General features: G+C 32.9%; 1 protein-coding gene across 1 annotated transcript in view; it reads right to left on the bottom strand.

Annotated features, from left to right (window-relative positions):
* Positions 1 to 21,983, bottom strand: part of LOC146532876 (very long chain fatty acid elongase 7-like) — a 54,576-nt gene extending 32,593 nt beyond the window's left edge. Inside the window, exons 1-3 of the mRNA XM_085196509.1 lie at positions 21,967 to 21,983; positions 9,668 to 9,710; positions 5,850 to 6,089 (exon numbers count right to left, since the gene is read on the bottom strand). The gene's annotated coding sequence lies outside the window, so the exon portion shown is untranslated. The remainder of the gene's footprint in view (positions 1 to 5,849; positions 6,090 to 9,667; positions 9,711 to 21,966) is intronic.
* Positions 21,984 to 24,215: the final 2,232 nt, after the last annotated feature.

A 24,215-nucleotide genomic window follows, 5' to 3' on the forward strand; every position in this document is an offset into this window, starting at 1 on the left:
CACTTTGATCATGGAATCTAGCTACTAGAACAAATAATGTATGTAGTAAAACAACTAGCTCATGACCAAGACTGACTTTTATTTCTTATAACCAGTATTACAAATGTTTTACATTCTACCTTACATTTATTAATATTACTTAATATACAACATCTTCCCCTTACAAAAAAAATAAAAAAAAATATACCATCACCAATATCTAGATTTATATAAAACTTAACAATATTTAAAATATACTAATATAGCTAAAAAACTATTATTTTTTTTTATTTTTATATAATAATGCCATTTTTTCGCGTGCTTTACATGCGGCTAACCTACGAGTACGAGTAGTTTCTATATCATCCGTGTGGGGCTCACTGGGCGACGCATTAACTAAAAATGGTTCAATATCCACTTCATTCTCTATGTTATCATCATATATCGCCTTTTCTCCTAAGATTGCAGAAGATGTATCTTGCAAAGACGTGCTGGCCTTAATAAGATGACGACGATTTCGTCTATGTAACCTACCCGTGTTATCCGTAAGAAAATAGGACCGTGGCTGCGGAGCAGGATCGCGAACAATCATACGTTTTCTTGATTTACCATCAACAACTATTACTTCTTCTCCAGAATTTAATTGCGGTAACTTTCGCGCCGACCTATCATAGTATTTTTTAGTATAAGAACGATTTTTCACTATATTTAGATAATCATCGCTATTGTTACGATCAGGTTTTAATTTATTAACGTGTATGGGAAGCTTTGTGTTCAAACGTCTACCCATCAACAATTGCGCCGGCGAGCTCACTCCATTACGAGGAGTCACTCGTATATTAAGAAGACCTAAATGCAAATCAGTCCCCGAAATAACCGATTTCTTAATAATATTTTTAACAGTTCGCACAGCTCGTTCACTCAACCCATTAGCCTGAGCGTAATAAGGTGAAGTTGTCGTGTGTTTAAAACACCAATCCACTGAAAATTGATTAAATTCTTTAGATATATACGCAGGACCATTATCTGTTACTAACTCAGCAGGTATTCCATGTCGAGCAAATTGATCTTTCATCGCGTTTATTACAGCACTCGACCCGATGTTTTTCAACGGACTTACTTCAATAAAATTCGAAAAATAATCAACTAATATTAAATAATATTTTCGATAGCAAACAAAAATATCTGAGCCGACTTTCCTCCATGGCAAACTTGGTACTGCATGCGGTATCATTGGCTCCTTGGAGGGTGATGTAGCAAGGTCAGCACATACAGCACACGCCCGAACTGCACGTTCAACATCTCGCGACATGCCACTCCAAAACATTACATCGCGCGCACGTCTCTTACATCTATCAATGCCTAAATGACCTTCGTGCACACATTGTAACATTGTCGTCCGTAATTCGCGAGGAATAAAAACTAAATTATCCTTAAATATTACACCATCAATATATTCAAAAGATGTCCTATACGGCCAATGGACACTAACTGCCTTATCCACGTCAGCTCTGTAACGCGGCCACCCGTATAAAATGTACTTAATTAATATTTTACATTCTAAATCCGTGCTAGTTGCATTTTTAACACATTTTATTTTATCTCTTATACCGAATGGAATTTTTCGCACTGGACATACTGACGGACATACGTTTTTTTCAATTTTTTCAATTTTATATTTACCCGGTAGTTTACCTACACCCTGAAATAAATCATCATATGTTTCTATATTTAAAGAATATATACGCTTAATAATTCCCAACTTTTCACAAGTATCTTGACCTAAAACACTCTGACAGTTATCATTACATATTACAAAATTAATTTTATAAATATTATTATTATATATCCAAGACATCTCAATAGAACCAAGTATAGGTAAGTAATTCCCACAAAAAGATTTTGCTTTTATATTACATTTTGTTAAATCATTTAAACAATAACCTAATCTTTTATAAGTTATAAATGATAACACATTTAGATCGGACCCCGAATCCAATTTAAAATTTACAGGCACACCAGTACTATATAAATATAATGTTTCAAACCATTTGCTATCTTTATTACAATAATCTCTTACAGTTGACACAAGAAACGAGTCATGGTCACTAACACTTTCACGAAGCTCATGTACTTGTTTTTTACCTTTCACCGGACACATCTTTCTATAATGCCCTTTATTATTGCACAAAAAACACTGCACAAACCTGGCCGGACATCGATGGTAGCTATCTATATAATAAGAATTACCACACGCGACACAACACTTAGTCGGGACGCACTTGTCACTGTTGAAAGCAGTGCCCAATCGACGGTCTGCATTCCCGCTGTCCAGTGCGGGGCGCCCGCATACGTGCCCGCGGCCCGCACTCGGTGCCGCCGATGCTGCTACGCTGCCGCTACCGCCGCCACGCCACGGCGCACGCGCACCGAACAACGCGTCCACTGTTCGAAGCGCCGCCGATGATTCCGCGCCGTTACATATTTCGATTTGCTTACTCTCTGCAATTGATATTTCGTTTGCCTGACAAATTTTTATAGTTTTTTCTAAGGTCAATTCCTCTGTCCTTAGTAATCTGTCACGAACTGTAATGTCGGATATGCCACAAACGATACGATCTCGTATTAAACCATCCTCTAAATGCTCAAACTCACAGTGATGACTCAGCAGACGCAACGCAGTCACGTAAACGTCAATAGTTTCGCCCGGTTCTTGAACACGTGTAAAAAACCGGAACCTCGCCATTGTTGTATTATGTTTCGACACAAAATATTCATTAAATTTTCTAACGAGCACATCAAAATCGTCCTGGCTCTCATCCTTTGTGAACTTGAAGGTTGAAAATATGTCATATCCATCAGGTCCGATCAAATTAATAAGTAAACTCGCTTGTACTTCCTTTGTTTCTCTGTACACTCCCGATGCCTTTAAAAACACTTGGAATTGAGTATACCATTTGCGCCACGCGTCCGCCCGATTTGCAGGGCCACCTTCCAGTATTAATTCCGTTGGAGGTCTAGCGTGTTCCATGTTTAATAAAAAACAATCATTTATCTGTTTAAATTTAACACCGCTGCCACCATGTAGTAAAACAACTAGCTCATGACCAAGACTGACTTTTATTTCTTATAACCAGTATTACAAATGTTTTACATTCTACCTTACATTTATTAATATTACTTAATATACAACAGGAAACACTTCACTACAAAAATTAAATAGAAATAAAAAAGTGAAATAAAAGTTTGAGAAACATTTTTACATTTTGTCTCACATCCAAATGAATAGACTATAGATAAGAGAAATCAAAATAATTAATTCCTTCGAGTAGGCATCGAACCCAGAATGATCACGCTTACATCCAAATTTAGTCCCATTGTGACACGATGATATTTTGAAATGTTTTTAATAAACGTAAAACTGAAACATCAACAGAATTAGGTCAAATACCAGAAACTTTAAAATTAATTCAAATAATTAACAAACAATATAACATTCATCATTAAAATCATGCGCAATTTAAATCATTGCAATCTTTCACGGATATGCATAATTACATACGAGTAGGATGTGTAAAAAAAATATACACGCTACACACCTCCGCGTGTAAGGACAGAGGAATATACCTCTAGTGGATCCCTCTATCCGTTATCCGTTTTTAGTTGATTATGAGGATATTAGATACTTCCTTGAGGCTGTCGTGGCGCAGTGGTATTGAGTTTGATTATAAACGCGACGATTTTGGCTTCGAATCCCACTCGGGCGAATGAGTTTATTTCATTTACTCGTTCTGCTAACAAATCAAAATGTCTAATATTGGACGGTGTGTATGGAACGAAGTGTTTTAACACTAGTTAAAACACTCCAAAAAATATATCAAATGTTATGTTTATCTATATATATTAAAGGACTTGTCCTCACTGACTGAGGTAAGACGCACGCACAGCCGTAACCGCTAATGGTAGAAACTTGAAATTTGGACAGATGTTTACTTTTGTAATCTGGACATCCACTAAGAAAGGATTTTAAGGGAAGGTGAAATAGGGGTTGAAAGTTTGTATGGAAAAAAAATTAAATCGGCATCGATTTTTATAAAATTGTAAATTCAGACTCTTAAAAATATTTAATTGAACACATGTTTCATGGTTTTTTAGAATTTACCCCCTAAGGGTGCCAATAAGGGTTTGAAAGTCTATAGAAAAATCTTTAAATCACCACCGATTTTCATAAAATTTGAAATTGAGACTTAAAAAATATTTCATTGAACACGTGTTTCATGGTTTATTAGAATTCACCCCTAAGGGTGCAAATAAGCAGGCGAAGCTGCGCGCGTCCGCTAGTCTATAATAAATTGAAGAAATTTGCCCTAGGAACAGGCCTTACGTGTGCATAATTTGCTTTAAAAATATAATATAACTAGCGACCCTCTTGCGGCTTATATATTAGATTATAAACAAAAATCTACCTATTAATTAATAACTACTACAAAAAATATGAAACCAAATATATCCCGCTGAAATAATATACTCGTATTCAACTCCAATTATCCAATACGTGCAAACGCATCTAAATCTTCGTTGCTATAAAGGCAGGCGGGTTTTTTTCGAGCTTGTGGTTAATGCTGAAGAGGGTATTCTGTCCCTGATGAAAAGCAAGCACTATGTGGCTGCCTGTGAGGAAAATTAAATAGAATGCATCGGCCGGGAATCGAACCCGGGCCGCCCGCGTGGCAGGCGAGCATTCTACCACTGAACCACCGATGCGTGTAAGGCAGGCGGGCGCGGCGGACGCATGGCGAGTAGCCAGCCGTTTCGCAGCAAGGATTTTTTGATATTCTAACAACTTCTAAAATACTTATTAAAATGAAAAACAGTAAAAGACAGTTTTGATCTACATTAAATGGCCAACGTAACTAAAATACTTATTTATATGCTGAGAGTAAGGGATAAGTGAAACTTGAGTAACATACAGCTGATGTGTGAACGGCGTGATGTGTCAACAATTAAATGCGTTTTCTGTAAAACTATTCGCAATTTCGAAATAGTGTAAAAAGCAAATTTTATCTTCGTTTAACGTAGAAAATTAATAAAGTATTTTAAAGGATAAGGATTAATACCATTATGGAAAAATATGACTCACAATAAAAAATATATTGAAATTATTATTTTTAGACAGAAAAATGATCACAACATGTTATTCTTAAAAGATACGAATATGCCGTCGCGGATTTTTTTGTAAATCTTATTAAGAAGAATAATACTCCAGTACATTATTTTCATGTAGTACTTACCATTAAAGCAGCGCATGCGCGAAAGTGTCTCAACGGGTAGGACTTTATACATATTTATCGTATTTATGTTAATTTACATAAGAATGTACAAATAATAAACTATATATAAACCTTCTACGAAAAATACTCGACCTAATGGTGAAAACCGCATCAAAATCCGTTGGGTGGTTTAGAAGAAAAAGAGTTAGAAGCAACAGACAGACACGAAAAGCGACTTTGTTTTATAAGATACTAGCGGCCCGCTCGCGGTTTCACCCGCGTGAACTATGTTATTATTAATTTCTGTCTCCATGACTGCGTCCTAGTGACGTCTATGCAAAATTTGAGACTCCTAGCATTTGTAGTAACGAAGTTTCATACAAACTTTCGACCCCAAAAACCACCCCTTAGAAGTCGAATATTGCAAATTCCCGTCTTAGCGAGCACCTACGTCCTATAAGTAACTCCTATGCAAAATTTGAGATTCCTAGCACAAGTAGTTTCTGAGATTTCGTGATGAGTGAGTGACCTTTCGATTTTATATATATAGATAGATAGGATATGTCAAAATAGGATATGTCAAAATTATTGTGGACTTACAGTTTCATGAGTAGACCAAGCTGATTTGAGTAGACCGCTCTCAACTGTAGAAGACCGTTCAATATGGCATAGCTCGATGATGATGTATGAATTCATATTCTTCTTCCTCAGTCAGGGTACATTCTTCGAAGCACCATAGGCCAGCTATTGCTAGTAGTATAGTATACACCATGCAGTAGATCATATACAGTAGAATTGTGAACAACATCGCTGGTATCTTCAGTTGAAATATCCGAATATCTGTAAAAAAATAATAAATTTTAAAATCTTAAAAATATGTATATGCGAAAATGAATCAGTGATATTTTTAAATATTAGTAATCGTTTTGGAGATTAATAGAATTTGCTTTAATAATAATTTTATAATACTTATATTATAATAATATTTGTTATATCATATTGTTTAGAAACATATATTATATGTCATAGTCATATATTAAAAGAGCAACATCACTAGGATAAACATATAACTCACATGATCGTTCAGTGTCGACGCGCAGTGAATACTGAGGTAGTGTCCAGATATACAGGATAATATGACTACATTAAATAACATTATTATAGGTACGAAAATTTTAATTAAAATTGTTTTATTTTTGTTTTATTCTTAGCACAAAAACGTTAAATCATTATGCAAAAGACGAATTGTTTACTATAAAAACAATATGTTTCATAAACTTTTGTTTAAAAGAGTAACGTGCTTTTAACGCTCTTCGAAGTACTGAAACCGTTGTGACGTAGAATGTCTCACGAAGAAATGCATATTTTTTATTTTCCCGATTTGGTAGAAAAACTCGGTATTGATTGGCGCAGGGGAACAAGCGACTGGAAGGTTGTCAGTTCGATTCCTACTCGAGGAAATGAAATATTTAATGAATTATTTTCATTCATCGCTCTCTCAATGAGGCAAAGCGCGGCACTGAGTTCAGTCACTAACACATTATATCTCCAGAATTCGGCGGCAGCAGTGAAGTGAGAAACAGAAGTGTCTTAATGGGAACAAAGAATCTTAACAGCGTGAATCTAGAATAAAATAAAGACCGCAATTAAATCAAAGATTAAATTAAACTTTTAATCTAGCAACTTATCATAACGTCCTCTTAATGCGTCATAAAAAACTAAGAAATACGTTTGAAAAAAACAGACAAATATTGCACAAGCCATAGAAACGTCTTACCTCAGTTTAACTTAAGGTTAAATTGAATGGCCTCGTACTGTCACTACTCACTAAATATGTCCACAATACATTATTTGCTAAAAAAATTTTGTGTTGGACATAAAAATATGATTTACAAATGATCCTTGACAACGGCTAGAGCACATACAGCCGTACGCGAGGTGCTTGCAAAGTGACCAAATTAAATCTGTACTTATATTATAAACTCAACAGTTTGTTTGGATGAACGCACTAATCTCAGGAATCAGTTGGTTCGAATTGAAAAATATTTTTGTAATGAATAGTTAATTTATCAAGGAAGGCTATTATAGGCTATTTTACATGACGTCAAAGTTACTTAGGACACTTGGAAACCTTAAGTACCTAGGTTCGACATTGTCCCATTCGAATATGAGGTAAAGCCGCGAAAAAGCTAGTCTATTTATGTAACGAGTATGTAATAACTTGTTTGAACCAAAAAATAACAATAAAAAAATATAAAATTATTATATTGCCTTCATAAATTTTATGTTGAGTCTAAATAACAGATTTCAGGTTTGTTCCATTTAAATTATAAGAATATTTTTTATTATACTACATTGAACTTCTAAGGCAGAGGAAACCTAGTGTCAAGGCATTCCGTTGCCCATTTTACGCCTAATTTTCAAGACAATAAAGTAAATGAAAACAATGAAGAAAATATTTATTATAATAAAAATATAATCATTGCCCAAAGAAATGATTGAACCTACAACCATCGTAAAGTTGATAACTAATTAAAAGTTATTCAAACAATTTCATGATGACTTAACATGTGATGGGTGGACAATATTTATTATACCCTTCCTTTTAATTCAATTATGTACTATTTGGGTATTATACGAAATTATTAATAACTCATTGACAATTAATCTAGAAAACAAAACAAATACAGACAGACAGTCTAATTCGAATATTCTAGGTACGTGAATCAAGGTAAAATCGTTATTCAATAAAACTGATGCAAGAGGAAAACACAATTGATGGGCTTTCCTGAGTTCACACGCAAACGTAAACATGAGTCAATTATTTTAGAAAACGAATAAAATTAAAATTCGAAATTCCATTATTTAAAGAGGAAAGGAGACAGATTTAATGATTTAACATTCCGTTCTCCGTTTTGCTCATGTTAGACTCATTATATATTGATAGAGTATTTGCTTTGTATCTCATATAAAGCTAAGCAGAAGGAACCTAGTGTTAAAACACTCCTTTCAAACAGACCAGTTTTCGAAACATTTCGCGATCAGTGGTCTGCCTCTGCACCATGACGTCCTCGCGACAGTATTACAAGTTAATTGAAATAAATTAATAACACCAAAAAAAATAAATAATTCAATATCATCATAATGTTCAGTAGATTATGTTTATATAAAATATATATAAAAACAGGAGAATCCGTTTAGAAACAAAGTGACAATTATGACAACTCGTAGCAAATTCCAATTTTTCCATACCAACATCAAATTTTATCGAATAAATATCGAAATAATGATAGCGCAGGCGCAGGTGCACAAGCTCGGCTGTAAAAACGACAGGTTGTGAGTTCGAACGGCACCCAACACGCAATGCCTCCAGAATTCAGCGAAATGTGGGTGACGGAAGCTAAAAAAATATAGTAGACAAAATGCAATATTAATTTAACTCTTAACACACAATGGTCAGAAAGAGTAGAACAGAGTTTTTTAAGATTTTCTCTGCAATTCCCACCATACATGGAAGATATGCAAAAGAAAAATAGAAATATATTATAGACAGTTACCTAGATATAGATATTAATCTGAATTTATCGAAGATTTTCATTTTTCGGTTCGATACCCGCGAGGCTATGAATTACTATTTATTAATATTTTCATTTCTTTGCTCTGGCAAGTAGGTTAGAGCTTGGCGTTAAGTTCCGCCACTTAACAGGCAATACTTCGAAAAATATGTCTTAATACTGTGTTCCCTCTGCCTATCCTGCTGTGTGTAATACAGCGTGAAGCTGACTGACTGACTGACTGACTGACTGACTGACTGACTGACTGACTGACTGACTGACTGACTGACTGACTGACTGACTGACTATATTTATAATTTGTTTGTAATATTTTTAATTTGTGCATAAATAACTTTTTTACTTGAGGTCATTGTGGCGCAATGGGACATTGTCTGTTTTTGCAAAGTCAATGTCAAAGTCAAATAATAAGTTAAAATAATAAGTTAAACGTTTAATATTGTAAACTTTAAGTAGTTTACCATTAGTTTACTAAAGTTAACGCCTCAGATAGTAAAGGGACTTTTTTATTTTTAAAGATTTACAATAATTTTGTCGGTCGAACTACCCTATAGATGTTGATTACGCGGAAAAATTCAAATAAAATGTAGCAAAAGACATACAGAAATGCTTGTATTGATTGCGTCGACTTCGAGGCTTGATTTTTTGTGAGCTCCAAGGAACCATAGACCTGAATATTACCTCTGAATATATTCTCGCAATTTCGACATAAATAATGAAACAGACGGACAGACAACAAAGTTGATCCTATAAGGGTTCCGTTTTTATCTTTTCAGATACGGAACCCTAAAAACATAAAAGCAATAAATACATTTATGAAAGTATTTTTTAGTTATTATTGCTTACCGTTAAAATGTATTATGTAGAATCGTCTTTTGTTCTCGGACGTCTGGAAATGAAAGAATCTCATTATTATCAACTAATATTAAACATTGCTGTGAACATTTTATTTTACGTTTTTACACTAATAAACTTCTTATAGATTATTAATATACATCTTATACGTATTTTTAAATATATTCAATTTCAAAATAATGTAATAATTTACAAGTCGTAAATTACAATATTAAATTATTCAAAAATTATATTATAAGCATTATACATATTATAAAATATAATCCTCTATTACTTGTGTCTGTCTGTCTGTTCGCGATAAACTTAAAAACTACTACACTACTACACGGATTCTCATTCGGCTTCGACCAATAGACAAAGTGATTAATGAGGAAAGTTTTAGTGGATAATTTGTCTTGGTGTTTGTCTAAATTGACTATTATTGAAGATATATTCTGAATATTATTGAATAAGTCGTGCAAAGGTATAGCGGGAATATAGTAAACGATCACGTCGTCACGTCGCGGCACAAATGTGCAACAATAGAGGCCCAGTGAAGTTTGTCAGTTTTATTGTAATATAAACTACAAAAAGAACAGCAGAAAAAGTTAGTGTAAATCTTTTTTTCTAAAGCAACCTGGAAATTAGACTAAAGATTTAATATACAATATTAGACATAATTTTAAATTACAATCAAGGTAATGGTAATGATTTAGTATATTTTAATTATTTTGATTTTGATTTTCCGCTTTGAGGAGAAAAGAAGGAGTGTCTTTACTTTACTTTTTCTGTGCTTACCCTGCTACTTAACTATTCAGTAGAATAAGGTACAATGTATTAAATTGAATTTAATATTAAATAATAGCTATAAAATAATTAAATTGACCTTTAAGCGTATAAGGGATCCGCCTATGTAGCAACGTTGTAAATCGATGGGTTAAAAGTTATCTTATAATGCTTTAACTGCTTTGCACTTGCGAAACTTAGATGAATTGAATATTTTATTTGCGAAATATATTAATGTTTGAATTATTTTAAGTGAAAGGAGTCAACCTACGAGTATATCTTTAAGGTTTAAAAAATAATGAAATTCAAAAATTATTTTTACAAAATTATTTAATATTTTTGTTTTTTTAATATAATACATATAAACCTTAACTAAAATAGCCCCATCTCAGGAGAAAGGAAAACCGCATGCAAATCAGTCTTGCAATTTAAAAGATTTAAGCGTCGTATATAAGCCTTTGTTTTATTTATATTATGTAAAGATAAAGGAACCTCCTTTGGCCATGGGAATACATGATAAAATATTTTTTGCCACAGAAAAAACCTAATATGGACGTGCCCTTCAACTGAAAGATTTGCACGTGAGATAGACTTATCTGTCTTGTTGTTATATTCTTTAGCCTATTTTGTAGATGTTTCGTTAAGATAACAAATAGTTGAGTATACATTTTTTAATAAGTAGGTATGAATTTTGTATGTAAAACACTGATTGAAGGGGTGCGGCATCGCTGCTACTCAACATGTAATGCTTTAAGAATTCGACGGAAAATGAGGAGAGGAATGTTTTAATTAGGTTCCCAGGTTCCTTTACCTACCCTGCTATGTACGGGATACAGCATGAAGTTAAAAACATATCTTCATTACAAAGAGCGGCCTTCAATTCTATAGTTTAATACGTGATGTTTCGAAAATTGGGCAGGAAGTGCTTTGACACTAAGTTCCCCCAGCCTACCCAACTTATGCGGTATATAGCGTGGAGCTGAAGATAAACATCACAGTAAATATACAATTATTATTATTTTCGCAATTCTAATGTTATTTACGTAAATATTTCAATTCGCAGTACAGTCTAGAGATCAAACCGAGAGGTCAAGTGTGTCTAAGTTAGCGTCACGAGACATAATTGAAAAAATTATGCGGAAACAATGAAAACACCTTTGACGTTATTACAATTGTAATACGCTTTTGTTTGTTATGTAATATGTAATATATAGTTGGATTCATTCATAATTCTGATTCAATCGTTGTTTAGTGACCGGTCACTAAGATTTTTTCCTGTACTATTATTTATTTCCTTTTTTTTTTCTATTTTTCACATTCTCGAGGCATTTTGTGTTGACTGGCAGAGCTCAACGCCGCGCCTTGCCTCGTTACCAGTTTGAAGGAATGAAAATATGAAATATTTCATTCAACCCGAGTGGGAATCGAATCTACAAAGCGTATACAGTTGCACGCTTGTGTTCCTGTGCCACGACGGCCTCGTCGTAACTGGTGTTTGTTTTTAGATAAGATAGATATAGGTTTTTCCTTTTTAGAAAAGGAAATATAACATCACATTGGCTTATATTATCTAATGTCGTTCATAGTGTGCTCTACAAATGATTACGTTGCAAAGAATATATATATTAGAATATATCTCTATGATATTTAATTAAATTTATTAATCAAAACAATTTATACAAAGTGTTTGACAAAATCTTATTTTAAATTTGAATCAGTACATAGCAATAGAAGCAATATCAGATAGTCAGCATCTTACTATAAATGAAAAGGTTGTGGGGTTCGATCCCCACGCAAAAGCATATTAATATTTCTTATATTTGAGGAGAACTGAGTGTCTTAACACTACGAAAATCTTGCTATGTGGAAAAAAACCGTGACTTTTGGCATAGTGGGGTAATCCCCGCAGTTATTTTATTAGACCGAGAAGTTAGCTTGAAATAATGATCCAGGTCAAGTGCATTATATCACTGCGTCACAGTGACGACTTATTATAATAGTTGGCACGTGACAGCTATTGTCATAATTACTTAACCGTTCGAGGGACGGTCGTTTATGTACGATGACATTGGATGTTAAAAGGTTCCCTGATTTGTAATTTTGTAAGGTCGGTAATTAGTTGTAGATATAACTGATAACGCAAGTAACTCGTTGTTCAAAATTGAGGATGTATTTTTAAGCTTGTAATTTTTGTTTCACTCTTGTTTTGCTCAAAAGTAATGAAATCTCAAGAATCAATATATCAATTAATATTAAAATTTGATTCACAAGTTTGAATTTTATCAGGGAGGTTAGTGAGTATATGGAAGTACTAAGAACCGACTTGAAATAACTATGAAAACGAAAAATAACGGAATTTTCCATTTTCCGTTTTAAAGTCCACGGAAAAAAGGTTGTTAGTACAATAAGTAGTACAAGTGTATTACCTTCTGAAGGAACTATATGATATTTAAAATTGTAATATAAAATAATAATTGTAAATTTAAAATTATAGTACTAATAAAAAATACATCAACTTTATCTTATGTCATACCGCGCGCACGTTTAAGTCTTTTACCTATATAAAAAAGATCATAGTAGGTGTATCATATCATAATATTATAGATACTAAAAACCACAAATTATAATTTTTAATAAGTAGTTGCAGGGGAGGCAGAGTGAATCTAATATTAAGACACTTTGTTCTCCACTTTCCGCCCAATTTGTGAGAAAATGAAAATAATTTATTTCCTCGAGTGGGAATCGAACCCAAAACCGTCACGTTTACGGTCAAACCCCGTCCTACCTTGCCAAAAGGACCTTACTATAATTAATAATTATATTTAACAGATTAATTAATTATATATTATTCATCAAATAAGAAATAAAAATATATGATATTAAAATAATTAAAACTTATTATTTCCTTCCGAACATTACTTGTTTACTACTGGCTTGATAATGACGAAATAAATATTTGCGACATTTTGTCAGCTTTATAGAAATAGCGAAACGAGTTTAAGGCGGGTGTTCCACTGAAAGCTATAAAAAACATATCATTTTGTGATACAAAAATGAAATTCGGGAAGCGGTTGGTTCGGCCACTCAATATGCATTGTCTCAATAATTAGGTAGTGTATGAAAAACGAAGTATCTTTACACGAAGTTCTAACTGACACAAGGTGAAGCTAAAAAAAATCTTAGCATTTTTTAGACGTATCATTAGCTCAAAGCCATGTCTGGTAGCCGTGACTCAAATGTAGGCTCAAGGGCCATCCAACAATATTCACCTCCACCAATCAATCTTCTTTCTATACCTCTCTTACCTCTGTAATAGAGCCTAGTAAAAGTAAACGTAAAATAAAAATTGACTAGGTTAAGTTTATTTCGCATAACTTCGCTATTTGTTACGGATATTTCGTATAATATTAAGTACAAATACAAGTTTATAGTGGTTTTATTCTGTAATATATGTATATTTTTTTAATTTTCACATGTTTTTCTTAAAGCTACAAATATTGAACTAAATTGCTGCTTTTACTAATACTGTTAATATGATTTAAGCTTCAATATCTTACGTTTTGATGGAACTGGAACTTAAAAGTTGTTTAATTCATGGTCGATATTACGATAAAACTTGTTTTAAAGTTTAAGGGATTTTCACATTTTACCCACAAGCTCGATAACGGACGGGTTGTTAGTAGAAAAAAGGTGATATTTGATAACTTTTATTAAAATGTTATAAATTAAAGTTATAAAATGGAATCCTAAAAAAGTATAACTGTTATTAATAAATTAATAACCAAACCTTTTTCTAAATTTCTCGATAATTATTTATTGTTGGTTTTTACATATTAATCATCTTTCTTTTGTTTCCGAAGAAAGGAAATGTAAATAATTAATTGCACGAAGTGGGAACCGAATACACGGCTTGATCATTGCAGGTATAAAAAGTTAAATAAAACATTAATATAGCGATATGAGCAGCTCGCCCGTTTAACGGTCGCATATTGAGGTCAAGATCGGCGAATTTTGTAACAACATTTCGTTTGCGTATATGCGAAAAGTATATGCTTATATAAATTCAGTTCAGTTTAGTTTAAATTTATATATTTATGTATATTAATTATATTTCATGATTTTTTCATTTCCATTTTTTCTGGGCGACAATTGTCAAACACTGCCACTGCACCACAATATCCTCATAAATATATATGTAAGATATGTGAGATACTTATCATTGAATACATTTCATAGAAAAACAAGCAAATAAAAGATTCACTTCAATTTATCATCAAATTTTTTACCCTAATTTTCAACAATTTTTCAGGCATTGTATGTTGAGTAGCTGTACTCAACGCCGCATTACACCTAGTTACCAGAGTAAAGAAATGAAAATATTAAATATTTTATTTCCTCGAGCGGGAATCGAACCCACAATAGTCGTGCGTATAATCGCACGCCTGTTTCCCAACACCACGACGTTATATGAAAATATTAATCAAATATTAAAATAATACACCTACGTATATAAACATTTTACATATTTTAATATTAACAGTACAAACATATCTAAATTTTGGTAAACAAACAAATATGTGCTTAATATTTTCATACTCTTTTACACCGATCATCTCAGTAGGTTAAGGTCGCAAAGACCGACTGCGTTGCGCCATTTTACACATCATGTTCAAGATATTATGTTCAATTTTAGTGTTAATAAGCTTTATGTGCTATAAACATGCAGTTAAGATATGTTTATATAGTTGTTGTAGATTCGATTCCGGATCGAGTACTCGAGGTATTTAAGAAAATCGTTCAAATGCGATTTGGACCTACTTACCGGGTTTCCTTATAAATTTCAATTATGAATATTGACAAACTTAACTTTGCGTGCGTATGTACTACTTTCGTATGAATCAAACTACAAATATAAGTTTGTAACGATTTTCTTTTGAGATGTACCTATAAATGTGACACATGATACTTTCCTTCCCCTATCTCTCTCTTCTTTTTTAAACATTCTTGAGAACGTCTACCTATTATCTACAGACATTACACAGTAGCCTTAGTTGGTAGAATGGTCGTCGAACCCGCGTGCCAGCTACTGGCGAGCGAGTCAAGGTCGCCACGGTAAGAACAACTCAACCGATATCATATCATTGCGACACTTTCTACGACGCTAAGTTTAAGTTTCGAGCTAAAATATGTATGTACGTCAAAATTTGTATCTAGAACAATATGGAAACTTATTATATTATAGTTTCAGCTGTATAATAAGTTATACTCGCCCGCCTATAGTAACCCTACTATTAAGTATAGGAAACTTAGTGATATAATATTCCGTTCTCCATGCACCGCCTTAATTATGAGATACTGCTTGTTGAATTTGTGTAGACGCTTATTTGATTGTGGACATAAAGAGGCGAGTATGTAGTATTGAAGAAATCAATTGCAACTGTCTAGCTCAACGTATAATAATAATATTTTAATATAAAATTTCCCGTTCATTGACACTGTTAACTATTAAATCTAATCAAAAATATAATTCTATTAAGAGTAAAAGGATTTTCTAATATAAAACAAGAGATTAAAAAAATATATGAATACTTAAGGCCGTCGTAGACCGCGGCACAGCGTGTTATTGTAAATGAGTCGCTTGTGACTTCGATTATCATTCGGGGGAATTACTTATTTCTTCCGCTCTAGTAACAAGACGCGCGGCGTTTAGTTCCGTCACTAGGCACTTATTTTCTGGATAATTGGTCGGAAAGTGGGCAAAGCAGTGTCTCAATACTATGTGTCCGTTGTGAAAGACTATATGAAAGATGCAACGCGAGGCACAAAAATCTATAGTACTTTTAAATACATAAGTAATTAAGAAAATAATAATAATAATTTCATTGACGTTTCGGAAACAGATGGGTGTACAAGAGAAATGTTGCATATGACACACTACAGTGAATATTCAGTTCAAGGACAAATCTGAAAAGATATTTTAACTAACTTTACAAAAAAGGAAGTTATGAAATGAGTACAATTAGGTGTTTTTTATCTTGACAGATCTTGAGAATCCAGTGGTCCGTCTTTTGTTCATTATTTTCTACTAATTTTAGAGACTTTAGCATTAAGCATTGTTACTACTGAGGCCAGATGTGGCGTAGGGGCACATGCGTGCAATTGTGAATGCGACAGGTTCGATTTTCAAACGAGTAAATTAAATATTGAATATTTTAATTTGGTAAAGCGTGGCATCTCGTGGTCTACCACTCAACCCGCGATGTCTCCAGAATTCGGAAAAGAAGTGTTAAGTTTGTGAGAAGTCTAGAAGTGGAGAGCGGATTTTTTTAATGGGAACATAGTGTCTTAATACTAGGTTCCCAGGTTCCCGTTAGCTGCCTACTTTGTTAGCTAAAAAAAACTAATGTCATAATTCGATGATACTCTACGTCAGAACGGGAAAGCCTAATAAGCTTGTACACAAATTGTACCGCTACTTTGTTTGGTAGAGAATTCATAAATTCCCCTTTCTTTAACGTTCCCGTTGGAATTTTGGGAAAAACGCTTCCGTTCCTGGCAGAAGCATTGCCTGTTGAGCGGTGGAACTTAACGTCTCGCTTTAGGAAAATAAAGATATTAAATATTTCATTTACACACGAAACTAACTGGAACTGGACTGGAACTAGACCTAAAAGTTGATATTTGGCATGTACTCGTAAGTACATGAGGAAGTGTACGAGAGCACTAACCAAGGGTTTCTCGAATGTCTACCAATAATACTACTAGTAATAAATACGTAATGTTGAAAATTTCTATATAAATGAGTAAAAGTTTTAAAATTCAAGTCCCAACCTTAACAAGTTTCTTGCTCTATGATCAAATAGTAAGACTTTTTACGAAGCAAAAGCTGATGTCGACATTTATTGAGTGCGATCTTTTTGTACCCTTGCAGTAGTCTTGTGCAAAGTATCGTTAATGCAATATGTGCTAATATGTAGATACTTTTATTTTGATTTACTAGCAAAAAGGTAGTAGTAGTTCAGTTATTTAAGTAACTTTATACCTACAAGATGGTTATGGGTTCAGTTTCATTCGAGGGAATTTTCTATATATTTTTTTCGTAATTCCTTATGAGCATCTGGCGTAAATTTTTACTACTAATATTTTCATGTAACTTGACGATTCAAAAGTATTTTGTTTTTGTATCTTAGTGGTAGATTTCAACGTCGCTCTTTGTTTCGTTTGAACTTACAATATCCTGATCAATTTGGGCAAAGAGTGGGAATAATATATTTTTTGAAATCTCATCTTTAGGGCATGTTGGTATGGAACATAGTTTTCGTAAAATTAATAAAATTGAACGCGGTCTACGTACGCCGCAGGCTAAAACAAATATTAAAATATAAAAAAAATATTTAAACACAGACTAAGTTGTGTTAATAACTTAGAAAAAGTTTTAATAAAAATATCATAATCTTATATTATATCGGGAAATTCGAAATCAATTCCGCGAAATATAAGTAATTCGGTCCGTTCTGTTAGGGCTTACCTTCAGAGGTGAACGGCTTGGTGAGGCAATACAGTGCAATGAAATGGATTAGTTGCATATAAATATTTCTAATGAAAATTTGTTAATAAATAAGAAATATAATATTTTCAGTCGTATTGGGTATTTAGTTGATTTGTGTTAAATATTATTTATTTATGTAAATGTTCACCGTTATCTATATTAATAGCAACCAATTATTAATATACAATAGACTTAAGTTATTTTTTAATTTAAATTTAATTAAATTTTCAAATAAAAAATAAGACTGTAAAATAATTTAAAAAACCTTTACACAAAATAGGATCTTTTCTATTTTAAAAGTCCAGAAAGTTTAACAATTTATTACACAGTTACATTTTCTGAATTAGAATTTAAATAGGAAACCGGCCAAGTGCGAGTCACACTCCTACCGAGGGTTCCGTCCTAATTTCAGGATTGCAGATCAAAATCAAAAGAGAATAGGAAATTATTTTAATGATGAAAATTATAAATTTATTAAATTTAAAGTAAATCATGACATAATTCTGTCGAAACATTGCAGTAAAGGCCAAAAGGCTTGCAACTTGCAATATTAGTATCTGCTTGAATGACCAAGATTTGTCGGTAATACTTAGTTTTGTAATATAGTTAGAAAATCTATTACTAAAAGATTTTTCTTTTCTTTTATATCTTTTTTTGAGGCTTTTATGTAGAGACCATCGCAGCGTAGCGGCATATCGTCTGACTTTTGAGCGTGGTGGGGAAAGGAAAATTTTCAGTTCCTCGCTCTGGTAATAAGATGAATTACGGCGTTGAGTTTATCCACTTAACTAGCAATGTTACGAAAATTTTATGGTGGGTGGGAAACGGAGTGTACTCTCCCAACTAAACCGTTATAATGTCAATAATTACGCTTACAAAGGATATTAAAAAAAACACATATCTTTAATCTCTAAAACTAATACATATATTGTCAAGACACTCCCTACTGACGAATTAAACATCCCCCCCCCCCCCCCTCCTTAGACATAAATAGTAAAAAAGTTAATGGAACCAAAAATCTAACAACGGACCCTCAGCATCTATTAAAATAAATAATACTATTTTACAACTTACTACAGTGACAAAGGTATTAGTAATATTTTAATTATCGACAAGCGAAACCAATTAACAATACGTTACTGTGTAGATTACTCACTCTCAAATACAGTTACGTAAAAGCTAAATTACGTTACAGGAAAACTTACAGTCACATTGTACTGTACTTTGTCAAATGTTGCTTTTTTAAAGGCTTAGTTAGTTTTTGACTTCTAAATATTTAGAAAAGAAAGATTTTTTTTAAGAAAATGTAAAAAAAATTATGTAGGTACGGTATTGGAACCTTTGGAGTTGACTGCTAACCCATACGTTGTTATCAAGTTAAGCAAAATTCGTATAACGCTTGCTACCTACAACAGAGATGCTAATAATATAAAAAAGTATTTTTCAATGTTGCACAGTAGGGAAAAGAAAATATTTAAAATATGATATATTAACTTTTGAATATACGGTGATTTGAACCCGCTCTCCTTAAACGGTTTAAGAATTTACTTTTTTCAGAAAGAACTTAGTTTAGTGAAATATCGATTAGCCCCAAGAGAAATAAGAATAGAATCCTCAATCGTCGTGGCCATGACAGTATTAAAACAAGAATAATTATTCTAAAATATTTCTATTTTATTTTAAATTTATAAGCAATATTGTTAAAAATAATTAAATTTATAAGCTAATTTGTTTAGCACGTGGTACGAAAAGTTGATTTTAATATTTAAAAAATACAACGTAACTAATAAAAAACAACGCACAATATTAGAATAATTATGTAGATTTCAATAAAAGAAGAAATCTTCTAAAAGCTTCATATTAAATACGGCGATAATAATGGCAAAGTATCTGGAATTCGACGCCGCGCCTATATAAACCATAACCCATAGCAGGGTAGGCAAAGGAGCATCTGGGAACCTAGTGTTAAGACATTCCGTTCCTATTAGTACACTTCCTGTTCCTATAATATATTTCTATAATATTCTATAATACTTTTCGTCGGATTCTCAAAGTATTGCGTGTTGAGAATCAGAAATCACTCGTTCGTCCATTCCCCTCAGTGCGAATTGAATCCGTAACGCTTTTACATTCACACATGTGTGCCACTGGTTTCAGGTTAAAGTTACAAAAAGTTATAATATATAAATTGTAAAAATATGCACAGTACCATGAGTTTTCAAAAAACTACACTAGGCTTTTTCACTATATTTTTTATCTCACTATAGTTATATTAAGACGAAACACTCAGCTATGATAGACTTACAAAACTGATCTATTATATTTTTAGTTGGAAAACAGTGAACGAAGAACTTGTTATACGAGTTCAACAAAAATAAACTAAATTTGTAGGTTTTGGGAAGACCTATTATGATTCCAAAACACGTTGTCGTTCGGAATCTTTTTAAATATTGTTATGTAAATTATATAATATATTGTGGTCATAATTTATATAAAACGTGACAAATTTTAGCATAAGCCGGTTAAATAGTGGGCGGTCATTATGTGATACTTGATTAAGGAAATAATAGGAATATATATATATACTAGCGGTCCGCTCGCGGTTTCACCCGCGTGAACTATGTTATTATTAGTTTCTGTCTCCATGACTACGTCCTAGTGACGTCTATGCAAAATTTGAGACTCCTAGCATTTGTAATAACGAAGTTTCATACAAACTTTCGACCCCAAAAACAACCCCTTAGAAGTCGAATATTGCAAATTCCCGTCTTAGTGAGCACCTACGTCCTATAAGTAACTCCTATGCAAAATTTGAGATTCCTAGCACTTGTAGTTTCTGAGATTTCGTGATGAGTGAGTGACCTTTCGATTTTATATTTATAGATAAAGAAGAAACTTTTCCACCATAGCAGGGAAGGGAGGGTACCTGTATTAAGACACCTCCCAATATTAGTAACTTCCTCCCAATTTGTTGTTGAGATCCAGTAGCTTTATGCATTAGCCACATTGCAGGGTAAACCTAGTGACTAGAAACTCCGTTCCCATTAAGACATTTCGTACCCCGCCTATCAGGGAGGCATTGAGTGGCGGAACTCAACCCCGATTTTGCCTTGTTACTAGCACAAGGAAATGAAAATCTGTAATATTTCATTTCTGCTATTAAATATAAAGTGTTAAGACACTGCTTTTCTCACATTTCATACATTTCGTGTTGAGTGGCGAACCTCTACGATGCCATCGGTTTGATCGATCGAAAAAATAAAGAAATATTAAATATTTAATTTCCTCGAGTTGTGAAATTATGAAGTTTATATTTAAAATATATTTTTTTATATGTAGGTAAAATATAAGATATACCTACTTCAAAAATGAGAATCTAACTCTACATCGACATACCCTTCACTGCGTCATTATGATTATTTGCTTTCCACTAACATATATATTTATTTATACCAACAGTCGAATTTAAATAAAGTTGATTGCTGTTTACGAAATATCAAGTAGGTTACATTATGTATAGTAATGTGGTAAAAATACTTAAAATTTCAACGAAACAATCGCTATTATTACAAAATATCTGTATAAGTATATATTTTTTTAGATATTTAATTAAAAAACCTCAGAATAACTTTTGCTAACGCCGATAATGTAAATTGTACTATGATATAATCGAATTTACTGCATATTGGGAGCGAATATAAATTATATAATATGTACTTTATCATTTGGTATTAATTAGAAAAAAAAACTCAAATAAATAAAAGTAAACGAATTACTAAAACTAAAACAAAAAAGTTTAAAAAAACAATGACAGCCACAGACAAAAAATCTAAAACTAGGTCAAAGACAGAACACAACAGACTATACACCTATTCCAATCCCACCCCAACTAAACAACAGATTAAAAAACACAAATACAGATATAAAATTTAAAAAGCACCTGTCAAAGTCAATGTTAAGACGTTGCCACACTCACCAAGGTCACGTTGCGTTGCGCTCGTAGTACACAAACGTTCAGCAGCTACTTCACTACTGAGAGCTGAGCGGGCGGTTGTAGCGGTGTCGCAACAGTGTGGTGGTGTCTTAATAGTGATAGGGACGGGTTTTTTCAGGTTCTTTTAAAGGTTTTTATTCCAAGTTATTGTGATTTAAATTAATTTTTAAGTTTTATTAATTATTTTGTTAAAGAAGCATCAAAAAGAAAATTGTGATAGAACGGAGAAATAGCTCACTAACGGAGAAAGTAAATAATAAAATGTGCATTCAAATCCGTATATTTGATAGACTTACATTATAGCTTTTAAATATTTATGATTTTAAATATTCTTTTTTAACCTTAACAGATGTTACTAGCCAATTACAGATGTTAAGACATCCCACTAGGGAGGCGCAATTACATTAAAGCTCAAAGTACGGGAAACAAATATAATCTATATATATAAAATCGAAAGGTCACTCACTCATCACGAAATCTCAGAAACTACATGTGCTAGGAATCTCAAATTTTGCATAGGAGTTACTTATAGGACGTAGGTGCTCGCTAAGACGGGAATTTGCAATATTCGACTCCTAAGGGGATGAAATAGGGGTTGAAAGTTTGTATGGTTTTTTTTAAATAGCTACCGATTTTTAGAAGATTTGAAATTTAAACTCTTAAAATTATTTCATTGAACACGTGTTTCATGGTTTATTAGGATTCACCCCTAAAAGTGAAAATAAGCGGGCGAAGCTGCGCGCGTCTGCTAGTAATTTATAAATGTCACTATAAACATTTATTACTAATGTATTGAATCTATAACGACCCCATGTTTCTTTCACTAGTGTTAAGATACTCCGTTTCCCACTTCCCTGATTGAGACTTTGCGTGTTGAGTGACGGCTCTAAACGTCACTTTGTCTTGTTACTAGAGCGAGGAAATGAAAACAATTCGAACCCACAACTGTCACGTTTGCAGAAATAGGTCACGGTGGTGTCATATCTATGTGCAATGTACATACACTAATTGCAGTTCTTACATTGTCTCTTAAATTAAGTATATCGAAATAACAATGCAAGGTTATAAAGCTTCTCATCATTCCTTCCTGTAAGAAACTGCGTCTGCGTGACTGGGCTCAGATACCCTTAATTTTGCGTAATGATTGTGGGGTTCAGTTCCGTTTGATGTAATTTTTATGTTTAAAAATATATAATAAGTAAAACACATTTTTTTAAGTTCATTTAGTTCATATAGTGTGATACTATCGAGGTTTATTTAGATATAGTTTATGGGAAGTTAAGTGCTTCCAGAATTAGGCGGAAAGTTAGGTGCGTAAGTGGTTTAATAAGAACAAGACACTGGTTCTTTACACTAGGTTCCCATATTGCCTCTGCTATAAGATAAAATGTCTGTAAGTTATGTTACTTATAATTATAATTATAGATATGAATGTAATATATTTTAAGCAAAGATTTTTAACTTATAATATTAAACCTAATTCTTATTTACATAGTAATGTCCAACCAAGTGGTACGCTTTTGCAATCGAAATTACATATGTGACTCATAACGTTCAAGTTGTCGACAGCACGGATATGATCACATATCTCATCATCATATACCTACGTAACATGTTAAAAATATAGTCTAAAGAGCCACACTCAGAAACGAAAATAAAAGTTTAATCTAAGTTATGATTTAAAGTAATTTAATGAGATACTTCGGTATTTATCATCGTATTTTTTAGGCAGATGGAACCTGAGAACTTAGTGTTAGGACACTCCGTTCCCATTAGAATATTTCGGTTCTCCACTTTCTGCCGAATTCTAGAGGCATTTATGTCGAGTTATGGAACTCAACACCGCGCTTTCTCTCGTGACCAGGTTGAAGAAATGAAAACATGAAATATTTCATTTCTTCGAATGGGAATCGAACCCATAACCTGTCGCGTTTAACATCGCTTGCTAGTGACGCTGTGCCATGATTTACTTCAAGCTCTTCTTATTCCACGTTGTTAGTAAATTTTTATATTTCACCAAAGTGAGGAAGAAGGCTTTGGCGGCTTTCGCGGGAAATATTTATATTGTCTCTAATACAGGCTGTATAAGTCCTCAAATACCACGTTATCTGGAACACATTGCATTTACGCAACACTGACACATTTTAGATTATTACTGTGCGTCATCCACCATTTTGTTTACGTAGACTTTCGTTTCTCTGGGAATTTCGAAAAATCCTTTCAGAGATAGG

This window comes from Heliconius melpomene, chromosome 13 (genome assembly GCF_056956725.1).
Source record: "Heliconius melpomene rosina isolate 202511_hmr_F chromosome 13, ASM5695672v1, whole genome shotgun sequence".
Taxonomy (NCBI): domain Eukaryota; kingdom Metazoa; phylum Arthropoda; class Insecta; order Lepidoptera; family Nymphalidae; genus Heliconius; species Heliconius melpomene.